The sequence below is a fragment of the Palaemon carinicauda genome, chromosome 21 (genome assembly GCF_036898095.1).
Source record: "Palaemon carinicauda isolate YSFRI2023 chromosome 21, ASM3689809v2, whole genome shotgun sequence".
Lineage (NCBI taxonomy): Eukaryota > Metazoa > Arthropoda > Malacostraca > Decapoda > Palaemonidae > Palaemon > Palaemon carinicauda.
Window position 1 is genome coordinate 76,805,616 of NC_090745.1, and position 17,974 is coordinate 76,823,589.

The 17,974-nt window shown below is 35.3% G+C and overlaps 1 pseudogene; it reads right to left on the bottom strand.

Annotated features, from left to right (window-relative positions):
* Positions 1-994: 994 nt before the first annotated feature.
* Positions 995-17,974, bottom strand: part of LOC137614986 (piggyBac transposable element-derived protein 3-like) — a 36,700-nt pseudogene continuing 19,720 nt past the window's right edge.

A 17,974-nucleotide genomic window follows, 5' to 3' on the forward strand; every position in this document is an offset into this window, starting at 1 on the left:
AAAAGAATTTACTTTAGAATGAGATTGAGATTCGTCTCCTCGCTAAAGACAGAAAGGGGGGAATTTGACTTTAATAAAAATAATTTGAAATTACTGTCTTAGCAAATCCTAGCAAGGTCGCCAGTTTTGTTACGCGTCTGTATGCTTGTGAGTCTGGCCTTGCTTAAGGAACTCTGGGCCTACACAAAAAGAGAATAATGGTAAGGTCGCCAGTCGGCAATAAGACAAGGAATACCAACAAAATAGATATATTTACAATATTTAAACAAAAATTAATAAAAAGGGGAGCACAACAGATAACTATATTTTAATTCAAACCACGAGGTGCTTTACGTGGAGTTGGATGGACCGTGGATGATGATTCAGCACAGCAATCACATTCCCTGGAAAGGGAAATAAATTAGATTATTAACTGAACACTTACTTCTACGGGCTGGGAACACGATGAAGTCGTGTGGTTAAAATTTTTAAGCAAATAAAATGAAAGTGCAAGGCTTCGGGATTTAAACACTATATGTGGGAATCAACACTGTCAAAGGGAGAAAAATTAAGGTTAGGAGCAAATGGCACACTTGGTTGGGATATAAGGAATAGGATAACAAGGGTTTAGTGGATAGGATCTTTCGTTAAAGGACAAAAGGAAAAATTGGGTTGTGATAAAGAAGGGATGGGAGGCTGGGTAAGGATGATGAGGATCTCAAAATACAGACACCTTACCTTGATTAAAAGGACTCTGTTTTCTCCCTTGTGGAGATCGTGTCACAGGTCCTGCCTTCCTTTAATCTTGAGAGCGAAGAGAGGTGATCTTCCTCTCACGGATGTTGGTTAGCGAAGAAAGAAACCCAGTTGTTCCTGGGTCGACTTAACCTCACTTGGCCCCCTTATTGGGGCGAGGGGAAGGGGGAATTGTTCTGACCAATGTCTTATCGGTCATTAGCCTTGGTCTCGTCTCCCAACATCCTTCACATCTCGCCTTCCTCCTTCTCCTGGGATCTCAACGCCGCCACGTGGTTCGTAAAGATGTCTGGAAATGAGACCTTAGGGGAGTAGACTGATATAGGATGATCAGGGGGCAGTGAGACTTTGCGTAGGGTCTCAAAGCTTGTGGCATGTCAACCCAGTTCTTGCTGGTGTGGTCTTTGTTTGAAAAAAGGTGGTGTAATGACTGCCATGAATAACAATATATATATATATATATATATATATATATATATATATATATATATATATATATATATATATATATATATATATATATATATATATATATAAATCTGGTGATTGTCTCTATGTGTGTCTGAGTTGTGCTATAGAAAAATTGTACAAGGAACTTACAGAGTATTTGATTATCGAATCTTATGTAATTTTTATCGATAAAGCTAACACCACTATTTCCATTTTCATGAAGATCCACCTTGAGGGTCTACGGGCCCATAATTATAGATCCCCTAAAACTGTACTCGATTAAATTTAGTGAAATATGGCAAGGCAGCACAGTAGACTTCAACTTTAAAAAGTTGAAGTCTACTGTGCTGCCCTTTCTTATAAATCGAGAAATCTAACCTCGCTAATTTTATTTTGATCAAGACCCACCTTGGAGGGTCTATGGGCCCAATAATTACAAAACCCCGAAAACTGCATTCAATAATAATGAACCAATTACAATGAATTTCGACATAGAGATTGTATGAACATAGGATATTATTTAGGAATATATCAATTTGGAAATTTGTCCTAAAATATCGAGTCCTTTAGTGTTGCCCCCATACACACCGCATACAATGATCTTCTTTTCCCTGTGATAAAATGTACAAAAACTTACAAAATATTCAATGATTGAGTCCTATGTATTTTTTTTATATTTTTTTCAGTTTTCTACAAAATAAAGCCACCCAAAAAGAGACTCTACAGAAGGTTTAAAGGTTGAGTCTTATGTAATTTCTATTTTTTTTCTGTATTCTACAAAATGGTATCACCTAAAAAAGGTTATCATACAGTAAAACCGATAAAGCAAATTCGGTTAACCCTTTAAAGTCCACCCTAGGTTTTATGGGAAACTCTAAACATTGCTTTTAGTATGTTTTAGTATTATAAATACAAGACCTTTTTACTCCTGTGTACTTTTAAAAAATTTTCCAAATTAGCGAAATAATTGCATGCAATGATGTATCCTATTTGGGGACTTTGGGCGAGTTTAGGGGGACCATGCTCATCACATATGGGATCTATTGGACCTTAACGGCACAGATTTTGAAGTTTCTACTAATGTTGATTGGCCCACAAATCCTATGATTATTATTGATAAAACAGTTTTTTTATAATTCCAATATACAACAGAAACACGTATATGCTTAACAAGAAAATTCAATATACAATAAATACAAAAATACTATAAAAATACAAAAATACTATGAAAATGCACAAAATATATTAAACCTTACTCATAATTGAAAAAAAATAGAAACATAATATAAAACTTACATAAAGATCTAGTGAAAAAGAGCAAAAAAATTACTTAGAAATCTTATGGAACAGAGCAAAACAATTTCGACCTTGCACTCCTCACACATCCAGCGGAATCTGTGGATGTGGCCTGCAGTAGAACAGAACTTGCAGGTCTGCCTCATGGTGACATGCTTTGGCATGTGTAGGGCAGTGGCAACCTGGCGTGACTCTACACTTGGCACAACTTCCCATTGGCCCCTTTTTGGCAAAGCGACATCCCTGGTGCCAAGAGAATTCCTAGTGATCTTGAAGTTACATGTCTTTAAACTTCTCAGCCAATTTGAGATATCCAGTCAGAAGTTCTTGAGGGGCTTTGGGTTCTCCACCAAACCCAAGCACTCCCTCTTATACAAAATCCAAGCGTTGCGGATGATCAGGTCCAGGAGGTAAGCAAAGAGCCTCATGTAGTACCTCTTTGCTTTGAAGGGCGTCTTGTAGAGGTGTGTCAACATGTCACTTTTGTCGATGCCACCCATGCGGTTGTTGTACATCTGGATGGCCGATGGGCAAGAAATGGGAACCTTCTTCTTCTGTGCCCTGTTGTAACGTTCCACTGTTCCCATGGGCTCGACACTGACATCAATGGACAAGATTGTCACAACGCCGTTGTCCTTCCATCTTGCAACAAGGATGCCATCAGAAGAGACATAATCAAGTGTGCTACTTTGTGTCGTCGTCTTGCTCATCTCCTTCACAGACTTCAGGGGAGGATGTCCAACTCGGTTTTCCCTTGCAGTTCCAACATACCAGCATCCATACTCCAATCTCAGGTACTTGGCCAACCCTATACTGGTGAAGTAGTTGTCTGCATACACTGCTGCGTGACTGGGGTCCTTGATGGTGTTGACACGGGAGACAACAAACTTGGAAGTCACAGACATGGGTTTCTCCTCTTCAGATAGCAGAGTAGGGTGGCTCACAAAGGTTGTCTCCCCTTGGTACATAAGAATATCATGCACAAATCCATCCATGCTGGAGCGGCAAAACAACTTGTAGCCCCACTTGTCAGGCTTCTTGGGTACATACTGGTGAAGGTTACCAGCCCTTGTGCCCTTGTAGGCGATCATCACTTCATCAATGGAATGGATAGGAGTCTCGGGAACTCTCAGGAACTCTCTGGTGACCTTGGTGAAGTAGACATCACCTTGAAGAACCGATCTTGGGAGCCTGCTGCCTGGTCATTGTCGTTGAAGTGAAGTGTTGATCGAATGGCCTTGAAGCGGTTCCTGGAAATGAAGTCTGCAACCTGAGGAATTCTGGTCTTCATGGCCCAGGAGTCGACGATGCTAGGGAGAGGAACCAGGCCTATGTACACGATGAGGCCAAGGAAAACCAGGAAATCCTCCTCTGACATGTGGAAGTTGCTGCCTACATCCTTCTGTCTTGAGTACAGGTTGGACTGGTAAACGATGTGTTCCCTCAATTCAGCTGTGAAGAACTGAGAGAAATACTTGTAAGGTTCCCTCAAGAAGTCCGGCTGTGGATTAATGAAGTCGGGCTGAGGCTGGATGTAAATGTCGTCTTACTTCCATTCATCAACATAAGGTTAACCTCACCTTCACCTTCATCTTCCACAGGCATCTCCTGAGGTACAACAACATTGACCCTGCGAGCTGAAACCAGAATAAAGTAACATTAGTGAAACAGTAAATGAATCGTGTGTGCTGGTGTATGTGCATGCATATTTGTTTGTGTGTACATACATGGGCATGTGTGTGCATGTGTATGTCAGTGAGTATGCATGTGTGTGCATGTGTATGCCAGTGAGTATGCAAGTACACAAATAAGTTTTAAAAGTACCCATTGTTTACAAAAGATTTAAAGACCAACACAATGAAAACAAATTTAAAGAGCAACCATTGTAATAATGAGACTTTTAGAAAATATTTTTAAACAAATCTCTCTCTCTCTCTCTCTCTCTCTCTCTCTCTCTCTCTCTCTCTCTAAGGATGTCTCATACTAACTTCTAGAGGTGGGAAGGTCAAAGGCATCTTCCTGAGTAAGGCCTTCGTCAGGAACGTATGTAGGGTCGTTGTCATCACTGTCGAATCAAAGGGCACACGTCGACATCACTTCCTTCGACGTTGTTAGGGGCAACCCATGGTGTACAGTCCTAAGTCACCAATGCAGCATTGCGATGCCCACAAAAGATATGGCCAGGAAGCTGCAAAAACAAAAAAAATAATTTTAAAATCATGTAATGAAAAAAAATGCAACTTTACCTAACAAAAACCTATTATTCAATCCCTTGTAAGGTAATAGTTTATATGCACATAAGCCTAACACTTCTACATCATCACTGTTATTTCTATAAATATGGTTAAAACTATTCACAAATGTCTAAAACAAGCACTAAAAAAAATTGCAAAAATTATGTGCGTCGAATCTAAGTGCCCGGTTGAAACGTTAAGGTCCAATAGATCCCATATGGGATGAGCATGGTCCGCCTAAACTGGACCGAGGTAGCCCACATGGATCTATACTTTTTCTGATAGTCACTAGACAAGTCAGTAACACTACAGCCCTTGAAACCCATACTAAAAGGTAAGCATATCACTAGGCTTCACAATCCCAGAGTCACTGTGTACTTACCATGATTACGAAGGTCAAGGATGGGGGGATCCGTGGACGTTACTGAGAAGCGTCTTGTCACTTTTCTGACTTGAGCATAACTGTGGTGTCTTTGGAAGGAGCTACAGTCTTGGCAAGAGGGGCTGAAGCATCAATTTCAAACAAGCTTAAACTTGTTCACCACGACTACCCAAAAGTAGCTGTTTTAAAGATGCAATTTGGGCTCTCTGGTCATTAAAGCATTGACGTAAGTGTTATGCCTCTGTAATTATTGCAATCTGTCAGGTCTCCCTTTTTAACTATTTTCATCAACACTCCTAACTCCCATTAATCAGGTTTGGCCTCTTCATGCCTCATTCTACAAAATAATCTTGTAAGTAGTCTGGGAGTCACTTCATTTTCGGCCAGTATCATCTCGGCTGTTATTCCATCGTATCCAAGGGCTTTCCATCTCTTTAATGTTTTTAGGATAGCTTCGACTTCAAACACACTGAATTCATTCATGGGCCTTAAAGGTTTTCATCAGATTCAGGTATATCAATTAAATTATTCTCTCCATATGTCCTTTTCATAACCTCACTAAAGTGTTCCATCTAACGATGTCTTTCTTCATCTTCTGTTGCTATAACAGAGCCATCTCTCTTTTTGATAGGTTTATGCTTCTTCGTCTTTGCCCCAGTCGAGATTTCATTAATAATTTTATGAGCAATTCTCACAGCATAGCCACTTCCTGAATTCATAGCTTTGTCGACCTTATCTGCTTTACTGTCTAAATACTCTCTCCAGTCATTCCTGGCTTTTCGTTTGACCTCGATGTCAATACTGGAATATTTAGCATGCTCTACCTTGTAATTTTCATTACTTCCTCGAAATGTTTCAACAATCAATTTCTGTCTTTGTCTTCTTTTTATAGTATCCCAAGTATCATTAGATATCCATGGCTTTCTCCTTATAACTGTTTGTCCCAAGACTTCACTACCAACTGACTGATATATATATATATATATATATATATATATATATATATATATATATATATATATACATACATACATATATATGGGTATATATATATATATATATATATATATAAATATATATATACATATATATGGGTATATATATATATATATATATATATATATATATATATATATATATATACATACATATATATGGGTGTATATATATATATATATATATATATATATATATATATATATATGTATATATATATGGGTGTGTATATATATATATATATATATATATATATATATATATATATATATATATATATATATATATATAAATATATATATATACATATATATACATATATATATATATATATATATATATATATATATATATATATATATATATATATATATACGTTTGTGTGTGGGTGTGTATATATCTGTGTGCATGTGTGTTGTATGAGTGTTATGAAATTACCTGCTGCAAAATTAATACAAATTATTTTCTGTATTAAAGCATAGACACTGCTGGCAGTGTTGTCAAAATGAAAAGTGCAAAACAGATTCAAGCCCGTCCATTACATGCGATATGAATGGTGGTAGCAAAGGTGTCCATTTGTGAATGAAAAACTGAAAATAGATATTTGGAGAAGGAAGATTATTAAGAATTACGGAAGCAATAGAATTAGTCCCGTTTAATGTGACAGAAGGATAAAATAATTATGTGGATAAGGGTATTATATACCAGACAAAGTCAACAAGAGATTAGCGTAATAAATATTAAGTGTATGTAAAAGTTATCATAGTACAATAAAAAGAATAATGAATAGTTTTACAGTAATTGAAGTATAAGGTGTGTGGCTACTTCAACTGTATAGTAATCCAGGTATGGCTAAATCGAAGGGAGAAAACCATAAGGTATGGTTTCGAGCAAAAGTGTGTGTATATATGAATTTCAAAAAACAGAAGTATATACACAAACACACACACACATATGTATATATATATACATATATATGTGTGGAAATCACGAAAGCTGACACGTGATGAATATAAAATGTATTATAGCCACGAAAGGAAAAATGAAAAAGACTTGATTGGAGTTAGTACTTTCATCCACTCAGGACATTATCAAACTCAGCAATGAGAATACATATACAAAGACATCGTATTTATACAGGAGAAGGTATCCAACAGCTGTCAGTTTCTTAATAATTCCGGAGAAGTCAGATTTTAGATAAAAGGATAATACTGGATTAACGGAAAACAGCCCAGGTCTGTTTTCCGTTAATCCAGTATTATCCTTTTATCTAAAATCTGACTTCTCCGGAATTATTAAGAAACTGACAACTGTTGGATCCCCTTCTCCTGTATAAATACGATGTCTTTGTATATGTATTCTCATTGCTGAGTTTGATAATGTCCTGAGTGGATGAAAGTACTAACCCCAATCAAGTCTTTTTCATTTTTCCTTTCGTGGCTATAATATATATATATATATATATATATATATATATATATATATATATATATATATATGTATATATATATATATATATATATATATATATATATATATATATATATATATATATATATATATATATGAGTGTATTTCTGTCAAGGATTCATTGTTGAACAAAAACTTATGAAATGTGCTCCATTTTCATTTGCAATTTCGTCAAGATCCTCCACACCAATCACATTCTCTATAACTTGAATATTCCTTCCAACTTTATCAAGGAGATCACCAATCAAAATTTTTATACGTGTGTGTCCGTGTCTGTGTGTGTTTATGTACCTTTAGATTGGTATATTGAGACTTGAATATCATTTGAGGATAGCATACATTTCTGTAAAAAAAATAGAAAATTACCGGAAATCTGTTAACATTTCGGCAAATAAAAACACGACAATTACTTGTTTACCTTTCAAAATTATAAGTTTAATCGCTACCCATTTAGTTGATGTAGTCATATTGTTTTAATCATGACTACAACATAGACAAGGTAACTTGTGGTTGGTATGACCATGACAATCACTCAATACACAGCTATGCATTTCTTGAAAAGACCGCCATTAATTGAGACGGTATTGGTGCATTGAACGTTGAGAATATTTCTCTCCTATTTGAAAATACAAGTTGTAAATATCCGATAGACAGAATATTATCTAGTAAATATTTTCTAGGTTATATAGCCTTTCAATCAAAGCATAAGATATGATTAGGACATACTCTATTACAGCATGATTTATGTTCAAATAAAAGGAATGTGAATAATAAGCTTTTTGTAATTATTTGCAAAGCCTATATGTATGTATATATATATATATATATATATATATATATATATATATATATATATATATATATATATATATATATATATATATATATAAGTGTGTGTGTGTGTGTGCGTGTGTATGTGTGTGTGTGTTGCAAGTGCTGACAACCCATAATTCAAGGTTGAGATATACTGCAAGTCTTGACAACCCATAATTCAAGGTTGAGAGAGAGAGAGAGAGAGAGAGAGAGAGAGAGAGAGAGAGAGTAGTTTTCGCATGCTTTAGGCTTGAACAATAGACAGTCATTTACCTTTTATTACGGTAGAGGACGTTCTTTATTCTCAAAAACTTATCAGTAAAAAATAACCAAGAAATAACCTTTGTATGAAGTCGACTCATACTGAATAAAACGTCTTATTATAATACAGTATGCAAACGAAGCTTATAACGTGAAGCTCACACGTTCTCTCTGAATTTCTAAATTTGAAGAATACCTTGGTCACTGATTCCAGTTCATCTGGAAAGGCATTACTCTCCACAATATTCCTGCGAAAAGAAAAAAAAATATATTGATATAATCATAAGTGAAAGACATGATGAGACAGCCTAACAACAAATATGTACTGCAACAGAGTGTAGGAGCGTTTTTTTAGGGAGGGTGATTGGGCTAAAATTTTAAATTTCACTGATGGTGGGGGTCTTTGGCCCCACTAAGAAATTTTTTTGAGAGGAAATACCATTAGAGGCGATTTCCTGGCTTCTGACAGCAGATTGTAACAGCAAAATAATTTTGGGGGAAGATTTTTTTTTATGTGACCAATTACAGTTTGTACAAATGACTATCATAAAATACCAGTAGGCTTACTTGATAAATTTACCAGACAAGTACTAGCGATGTTATTTATTTGCTATAAACTCAATCCAATATTGATCAAGTAAGGGCTATCAGTTTTCTAAGCCTAATATACTTTTACTATTCATTTTTGTCTATCATATGTTTTTCAGTTCCAATTTTATATTCAATTTCAACGGCTTTTGTATTCTTTCATTTCTTCTAATTTCTAGGTTAAAGAAGGTGTTTATCTAATTTTCAATTGATAATTATGTTATCTGTCTTTGGTTTTAAACTATAGTGATAAGGTATTAAGATTAACCCTCAAAAACAGAGAAATATTCCACAGAATAAACTTAATAATACTGCATTGGTCATAAAAGTTATTATTTTTAAAATGACTTTCTGTTTACAAAACTATATATATATATATATATATATATATATATATATATATATATATATATATATATATATATATATATATATATATATATATATATATATATATATATATACATATGTAGACCAGAAAAGGCCACTTTTTCAAACTGGACCCCGCAACGTACAATGTTAGGACCTTGTCTGGGAAAGATCTTGAAGTAAATAAAATGAGATATAATAGGATTGACTGAAATTAAAAAAACTGGAGAATCTTATATACAGTTAAAGGAGATCCATATCTTTTGCTTTAGAGGATATGAAAAGAACTAAGTAAATAGAGGGGATTTTCTTTGTAATAAGATTCGTGTAGGCCACATGGGAGAATCCTATAGTATAAGTGCTAGAATTGCAGGATTGATTATCGAACTAAGTTAAAAGTATGCACCAAAATCATCTAATACAAAGGAAGAAAGATAAAATTTTATGGCGTTCTGGGGATATTTGGAAAGAACATAAGACTATTTTAATTTTTTGTTGGTGGCTTCTATCTAAATAAAGTCATAAGAAGAGAGAAGAATCATCTGTAGCAATTCTGGAGTAAGCACAAGAATTGACAAAGGAGACAAAGGAGATTATAATCTAAAAATCATTATCACATTTTTCATAAAAAGTAAACATATAGAATGGACATGGAGAATTCCAAATGTATATATACAGAAGTATGTCGTCCCTGTAACATACACGGAAGGAAAGATGCCGTCCATGACATGTTGAAAAGTGGCCCAACCATGACAAATACCAAAACTGGAGGAATTAATGTATGTACTAAAGTGGGTGGTGATGGCGGTCTTAGGGATGTCTTCTGAGTATCTATAGGAGGTCGACCGCGGAAAGTAGGGGGTCACGTCGGCGATGTTTGAGACGGGGCCGTGATCGGGTTCTGTCTGCATGTTCAGGCGCCTGTAATCCCCACACAAAATCAGAGAGCCATCTTTCTTCAGGACGATGTGTAAGGGTGATGGCCACAGACTTAAGGCCTTTTAGCAAAAAACCATTTCTTCTATTTCAGCAAATGATTGTTTAATGGCTGCTAAGTCATCTGTTGCCAGTCGCCTTAATCTAGAGAATCCTGGTGGCCCCATCGTTTTGATATGGTGATAAATACCATGATTGGGGGAAACCGAGGGCGTTTCATGAAGTTCTGGACGACGTGAGAACGGGGGAGTAGGCATCTGTGGGTGCGCTGATATGAAAAGCGAGATCAGAGGTTGGTGGCTGGAGAGGTGTTGGTGAGTATGATTCAGCGTTGACCAACTGTCAGTGAATAACATCAAACAGGAGATGTTAATGTGAGTGGAAATTCTCATCGATACATGTGATATCAGCTACGAAAAATCTCCAGTGATAATTGACGCTTCCAAACAATAATGTGAAGCTCTCTTAACCATGGGTTGAGATTGCAGATCCGTTGGCCGCTACTAGGTGGACATTGACAGATTTAGACAGATTAAGTTTTGTCCTGGTGAGCAGCCTTTGCAGGAGAGAATGGCAAGCTCATGTTTCTATAAAAAATTACACGTCTGTACCTGCATGGAGAATTGTGTAAACTCCAGAGCTCCAAACTCAACTGCTCATTTTAATATAAATCTGTTATACTGTAAAAATACCCGAGCTCTAAGAATATTACGCAACTCCCAGACGGCAATATAAATGAACACTAATAAGAAAATTTACATATATGTAACTGTTACACTTATGTCTTTTGGATTCACACTAGGTTACAGAACAGTTAAGCAAAAATTAAAAAAAAAAAATTCACTGTTTAACCTAAATCTCACATGGCCAATTACAAACATTTATGTTAAAAATGTACTTACATTAACACACTACACTTGAATTATAAATCCAATAATTTCACCAACGTTTGAACAACACTATACACAATACATGTTGGGCAGAAATCACTTTTCACGTGTGAGAAAACACACACTTGAGAGGAGAGAGGGCTGGTGGACGTTGGCTCTTTCAAAGGTATAGGCTAGGTCTCTTCTGCTGCTTAGCATTCCTAGGATCTATATATTTTGACTAAATTTGTCTAGAAATTTCTAGTAAATCATTCTTGTAGCGTGGGGGGCATGGCTCTAGCGTCATAAGGTTGCCAACATAGTAATTTGAAGAAGAGGTACTAACCTTGCTTGCGAGGCAACTCTCTTTAAACTAACCCCGCCTACCTTCTTCTCGTGACAATAAAAAAAAGAATAACTTTATCCTGAAATTGCCTCGTCTTTTCTAATCACGTGGTAACATAAGAAATGACGTAATCCCTCGTGTTCATAGCTCGTGTGTATCATACAGCATACCTAAATGAGTTTACATAAGAGTTCATAACAAAAGTACGTGGTTTAAAAAGTTAATTCTTAAAAATAACGTAAATTCACATGTACTGAACTGAATGAAAATATAATTAAATGAATGACGAAAGTCTTATGCAATTTACGTATATTTACTTATTCCTACAGGAGTGAGACCCACGTCATTACGAGCTGGCTATTGACCTCTTAAATACATAAATGAAATACATAAATATAATATTCGTAAGATTATATATATATATATATATATATATATATATATATATATATATATATATATATATATATTTGTATATATATATATATATATATATATATATATATATATACACATATATATATATGCATATATATATACATATATATATATATATATATATGTATATATATATATATATATATACATATATATATATATATATATATATATATATATATATATATAAATATACAAAATAAAAAGTGAGAAACTTAATTTGATATTGTACTTGGCACTAGCACCAAACGAATTTCTCCGTTTTTCTTTCTTTTCTCGATACATATACCTTTTGTTTATGATGATGATTATAACAGTGACAACATTAATAATAATAATGGTGATGATGCTGATGATAATGAGTGTTAATGATGATTTTGATAAAGATAATATGAATAAAAATTATGGAAACCTCACCCCTGAAAGATTTTACTATCCATGTATACCAGACCTCTGAGGAAATTTCACTTGTTTTTGTGCTGTCTTGATAGATACTGGGATCAAATTGTCTGCTCTACACACAAAAGAGTGTCAGAGCACATATGATGTATAATTTGTAATGTAGGTGCAACAAGTAACAAACATATAAAGAAATATGCTCTCTATGTTTCATCTACGAAGTGTAGCCCCTACAGTATGCTCCATCAGGCTCTAATAAACTTTAAAGTCAAAATCCATTGAATGTAATTTCAACTTTATTTTCTTTACCATTGGTTTAATGTTACGTTTTTATACAAATGTTAACCATATTTACAAAACCGTAAAATATACACATGTAATTTTCACCGTTATATAAAAGGCTACTTATGTCCTTCGGAAGCATATAAATACTAATATTGTTCCCTGAATAAACTCAAGTATTCTGGAGCTCATTATTAATTCATACCTCATTCCGGTACATTGGTGACCACATGAGTGCCTTAAACACCCAGTCTGCCTCCCAGTTCACCTTTTTTCCGTATCCTTTTACAATGTCCAGCACAGACCCTGACATATCTGTGTACACTGCCGCTGTGAAACTGTCAAAAGAGATGCGTTTGTTTGGTTTTAGAATGACAAGTTTCATTTCTGTATCAGGGGTGTGACCTGCTACAGATGCATACCAGAGGACATTTGCGGCACAATTCCTAGCAATAGTTGGCTTGATGATCAAAGGAATGCTCCCATACAGTACGATGCCTTCGAATCATACCTCTTGGAGTAGTATTCATCGCAGCCAGATGAGAAAACGTCTTCCTCGATAACTCCAATGCAGGCCTCTTCTTTTAAGTTAATACTGGTAGCCCATGCCGGTGGATAACTTTATACATGGGGCTATAGGAGTTTCAATTAATCCATTCCCTCTCTCAACGTTTGTTCCAATCTACCGAGTAGCTACAGAACTTGAAGTTCATATGACATAACATTAGTAAAGGTGCCAAATTGAACCCATGCCAGTAATCCATGCATTGTCATGTGGATTCTGGTGTGGGCCCTTTTCATCAACCTTTGCATCTTTTCGTCCACATTCATGTTGACATGATAGGATGATAGGCCCCCTACCCACATGACAAAGACACCGCTACTTTTGCACAATCATAGATCACTCTAGCCGTTAGCCTGAACCATTCACATGCAAGATGCAACATCTGCCTGATATATTGCTCTCTTACATTCTGGATGCATAGCATGATTCAGTATTACAGAGCATAGCAATTCCAACAGGAGTACCATTTTCACCTCTCAATTGTAGACATCATTAGGAGATTTTTGCATCACACTTCATCAGGCTACTGCTTATAACCTTGCAGTGTACAATATGGTAGAACATTTCCATTATAGCCTCAAGAAACTTTGAAGTCCCGCTATACCGACTCCTGTTGGTGTCAACAATTCTCTGGGTCCTCCTCTGTTTGATGATCAATCCTCTTGACCCACTGTGTAGGTCTAAGCAGCAGATAAGATATATGGTATCCCGTTGGTTACCGCTGGAGGATATTTTTTTGTCTGCAACTTCTTACGGTAATCTCTAGTACCTATAAGATGTTGTGGGGAAATATACCCCTTGCAATCAGATTTACAAGCCCTCAGCAAATAGCACATACAAAAACGTACACACCCCAACACATTTAAATGTGCGCCAATACTTGCAGGCCACAGCTTACAATCTGCCGTACTGTACTCCAGAAGCTTTCCTTCTCAACCGACTGGAACACCATTGGTAGACTAAAACATGAATATCTCCTAGAAGATGACCAGCCAGTAGTACAATTCTTAAGGTCAGATCGCTCCCTTTCACATGTATATCATCTTTGGCAATGGAAGTGGCCATTTAAAGCACGTCCAAAAGGTCATGCACATTAAAATAAGGAATAATGTTATCTCTCTATTTCTACCATGCAGTGTGCATAGTAACCACCATTGGAATCTTTTATAACCTTAAACATAACGACACCATCCGTTGAATGTAGCACACGCTAATTCGAACTTTATCTTCATTACCGTCATCATATCATCAACTTTTATGCCGATGTCAACCTTATTGACAAAAGCTTTTGGATATACATGCAAATGAAACCTTTAATGTTTCCCTTTAGTGAAATATAAACACCTGTATTACTCGCTCATTAAATGTAGCTATTAATGAGCTTATAACTGATTCATGCCTCTTTCAGGCACTTCGAAAATCTACAGAAATAAACTAGTTGTGTCAGTGTCATCAGAGAGCATCAAAATGTGTTTATCAAGGATGTTGAGTTAATCCGGTTATCCAGGAATTTAATAGAGTCATTTTCCCAAAAGAAGGAACATTGAAATTTAAACGGTGCAACAACTAGATTCGTATTTAGCATAAAAAATCACCAAAGCCAATTGCATAAAGGACACTTTAGTTCAGACATTTAAGACAACAGATCATTACTATAGCTTTACCTCTTGACATATTCATCGGAATGCATATAGACAGTTTTCTCTCTCTCTCTCTCTCTCTCTCTCTCTCTCTCTCTCTCTCTCTCTCTCTCTCTCTCTCTCTCAGAGAAACGGAGATAGATAAAGAGAGAGGAAGAGAGAGCATAAAAACGAATGAATGTCTCTCGTATTGCTTCCCACAAGGAGGAATCTTATTATTTATAATTTTTTTGTGAAACACTTGCTCTTCCCTATAGCAGTCCGTCACTTAATGTAATGAAAGAAACGAACAATCGCCAGGATATCTAAGTATGACAACCATTAACCCCAATGCCTTCATAGTCACTCCTGTTTTTTTTTTTTTTTTTTTTTTTTTTTTTTTTTTTTTTTTTTTTTTTGTAACTAATTGCTAAATGTTATAATTAAATCAATAATGTTTTGAAAGCTACATCGTGATGTAGTGTAAATGGCATATAAAATAAAATAATGATCGTAAACTCTTGACATCCTAAGGATTCTGTCTTTAATTATTTACAGAGCTCTCAAACAATTCCAATTAAGGATTTGAAGTAAGAAGAGAGATCAAAGAAAAATGCATATCTAAACAAGGGAACAGAGACGATGGATAACAGCTGATAAAGAACGAGAAAGAGAAGCAAATTAATTATATAGATGAGTTTATACTGATTTAGGGTATTCAGTAAAATATAACAAACTTACATCTAAATTATTCACTTGGCCCTATCATTAGCCATCAATGATACATAATAATGCTGCGTATACCTCTCTGTTAAATCGATCTTAGGAAAAATACTTAGACCAGACTTCATTATCAAATGTTTATTTTTTCATTACATAATTTTTTATCAAAGTTGCACAAACGATGTATGTAGGTCTAATAAATTAAGAATAGCACGAATCTTGTCAATGTCTTACCATGATAAAGCACACCTTATGTTTATTGGTTTACCAATCTTATAGACTTCAATGCTCATGCTTTTTTTCTCTCTCTAGCACTTCCCCCTTGTCTATCTACCGTATACAGTATAGGCTACGGTTGTGCCATCGCTTCGAAGCTGTTGAGAAATATCTCTTATGGAAACATTAGCCCCTTACACGCAAATGATAGATGACCTGGAAGATGAGGTGAGGTACGTTTGCTTTCTTTCCATCATATCTACACAGTTTCCTACTTATATGTGTGACTTCATGAGATAAGACACCAGATACGAGAGTTTTTACTTTTTTTCAGTTTATTATTGCAACCAATATATGAGAATTATTCATTATTGGTTCTTATAACTTACACAAAATATATTCTCCGTTGTTTCATGCTTTTGTAATTTAATTTACATTCTAGCTTCCATCTTTACTTCCAATTATCTATCATTAAATCTTTAGCTTTTTCCCAGGCAGTTATTTTCTTTTATTCTCATCTGAATGCATGAAATATCATATGAGGTAGGACTGAAGATGAATTGAAGAAAACAGAGATGATGAGAACGGAATATGCAATGGAAGAGGACATATCATTGGAAGGAGAAAGGATTCTGAAGTAGAATCGATTCAATATTTAGCAACGATGATCTCATTGAATTTGAGTTCGATGAAAGATGGAAAAAGCAAATCAGACAATTGCCAGGTTACGTAAAATTTGGAAATCAAATCACCTGAAATGTCATATAAAAATCAGGCTATATATCTGTTTAGTGAGATCGGTGTTTATATATGGACACGAATCGTGGTATAATAATCAAACAATCTCAAACAGATTTTGTTTTAAATGGCAGGACAGGATTAGAAATTAAACTATAAGAGATATTACTTGAGTGCCAAATGTGGATGGGATCATGGTGAGGGGTAGATGGAGACTGTTTCCACATGCTCTCCGCACTCCCCAAGAGAGATTAGTTCAACAAATTTTCAACTGGGTTCCACAATGCACTAAAAGAGTTAAAAGACCCAAGCCTACATGACTGAGGACTATCAAGCGTGAGGTAGTAGATGATTAATGGAGAAGTATTGATTTAAAAGCTCAGGACAGAGACGACTGGTGAAACCTTTCCGAGGCCCTTTGCGTCAATAGGCGTGGGAGGGAAGATGGTGATGATGATGTTGATGTATGATGACGCTATAAAGAGAATACTCCTTATTCCAGATTATATATCGAAAGAATAAAACATTGTTTCTGAATAAAAATCTACTGGAAGAGTGCGGCTGAGTATCTTTGTGAGCGTGTGCAACGTAATGAATGGCAAGCTAACATTAGTGTTAAGATGTAACCTCACAGGCGATATTAACCTGATTATTTGATACTGAAGACTATGATATAACTATAATCTCCAGTCAATCAAACCATCTTAGGATGTTTTCCTTATGCATTGACGTTACGTCTGACAAAGGTTGTAAAACCCAGAAACGTGGAAACCTTATACACACTAACCGGTGTGGTGTAGAATATATGATTACTAAAGTATCCAAGAAAGATACTAGATAATTAGCATATTTATTCAATAGAACAAGGCTGAGTATTGCATCAATACGACTCGTCAGTTAACCCATGAATTATGTGTTTAATTGAAGAAACTGTAATATTGTACGATCAAAGTTGCTATCCAAAAAACCAAAAATTACAAACGCAGACAGTGTACAGGTAATATGGAAATTCAGACAAGTAAATACCAATGACCCCTCCATTGAAATATGCGCACAGTAATCTTATGAAGGAGAAAATAATATATATGAAAAAGAGGAAAGGAAGTATTAAGAAATGAGCGGTTAAAGGATTACGAGGAGGTTTTTTAATCAGTTTAATCAGTCAACAAGGATCACGGTCCATGTCAGGGATAATGACGGAAGACGAATAAGGGTAATATTAATAATTAAAGGCTACTTTGAAAAATGA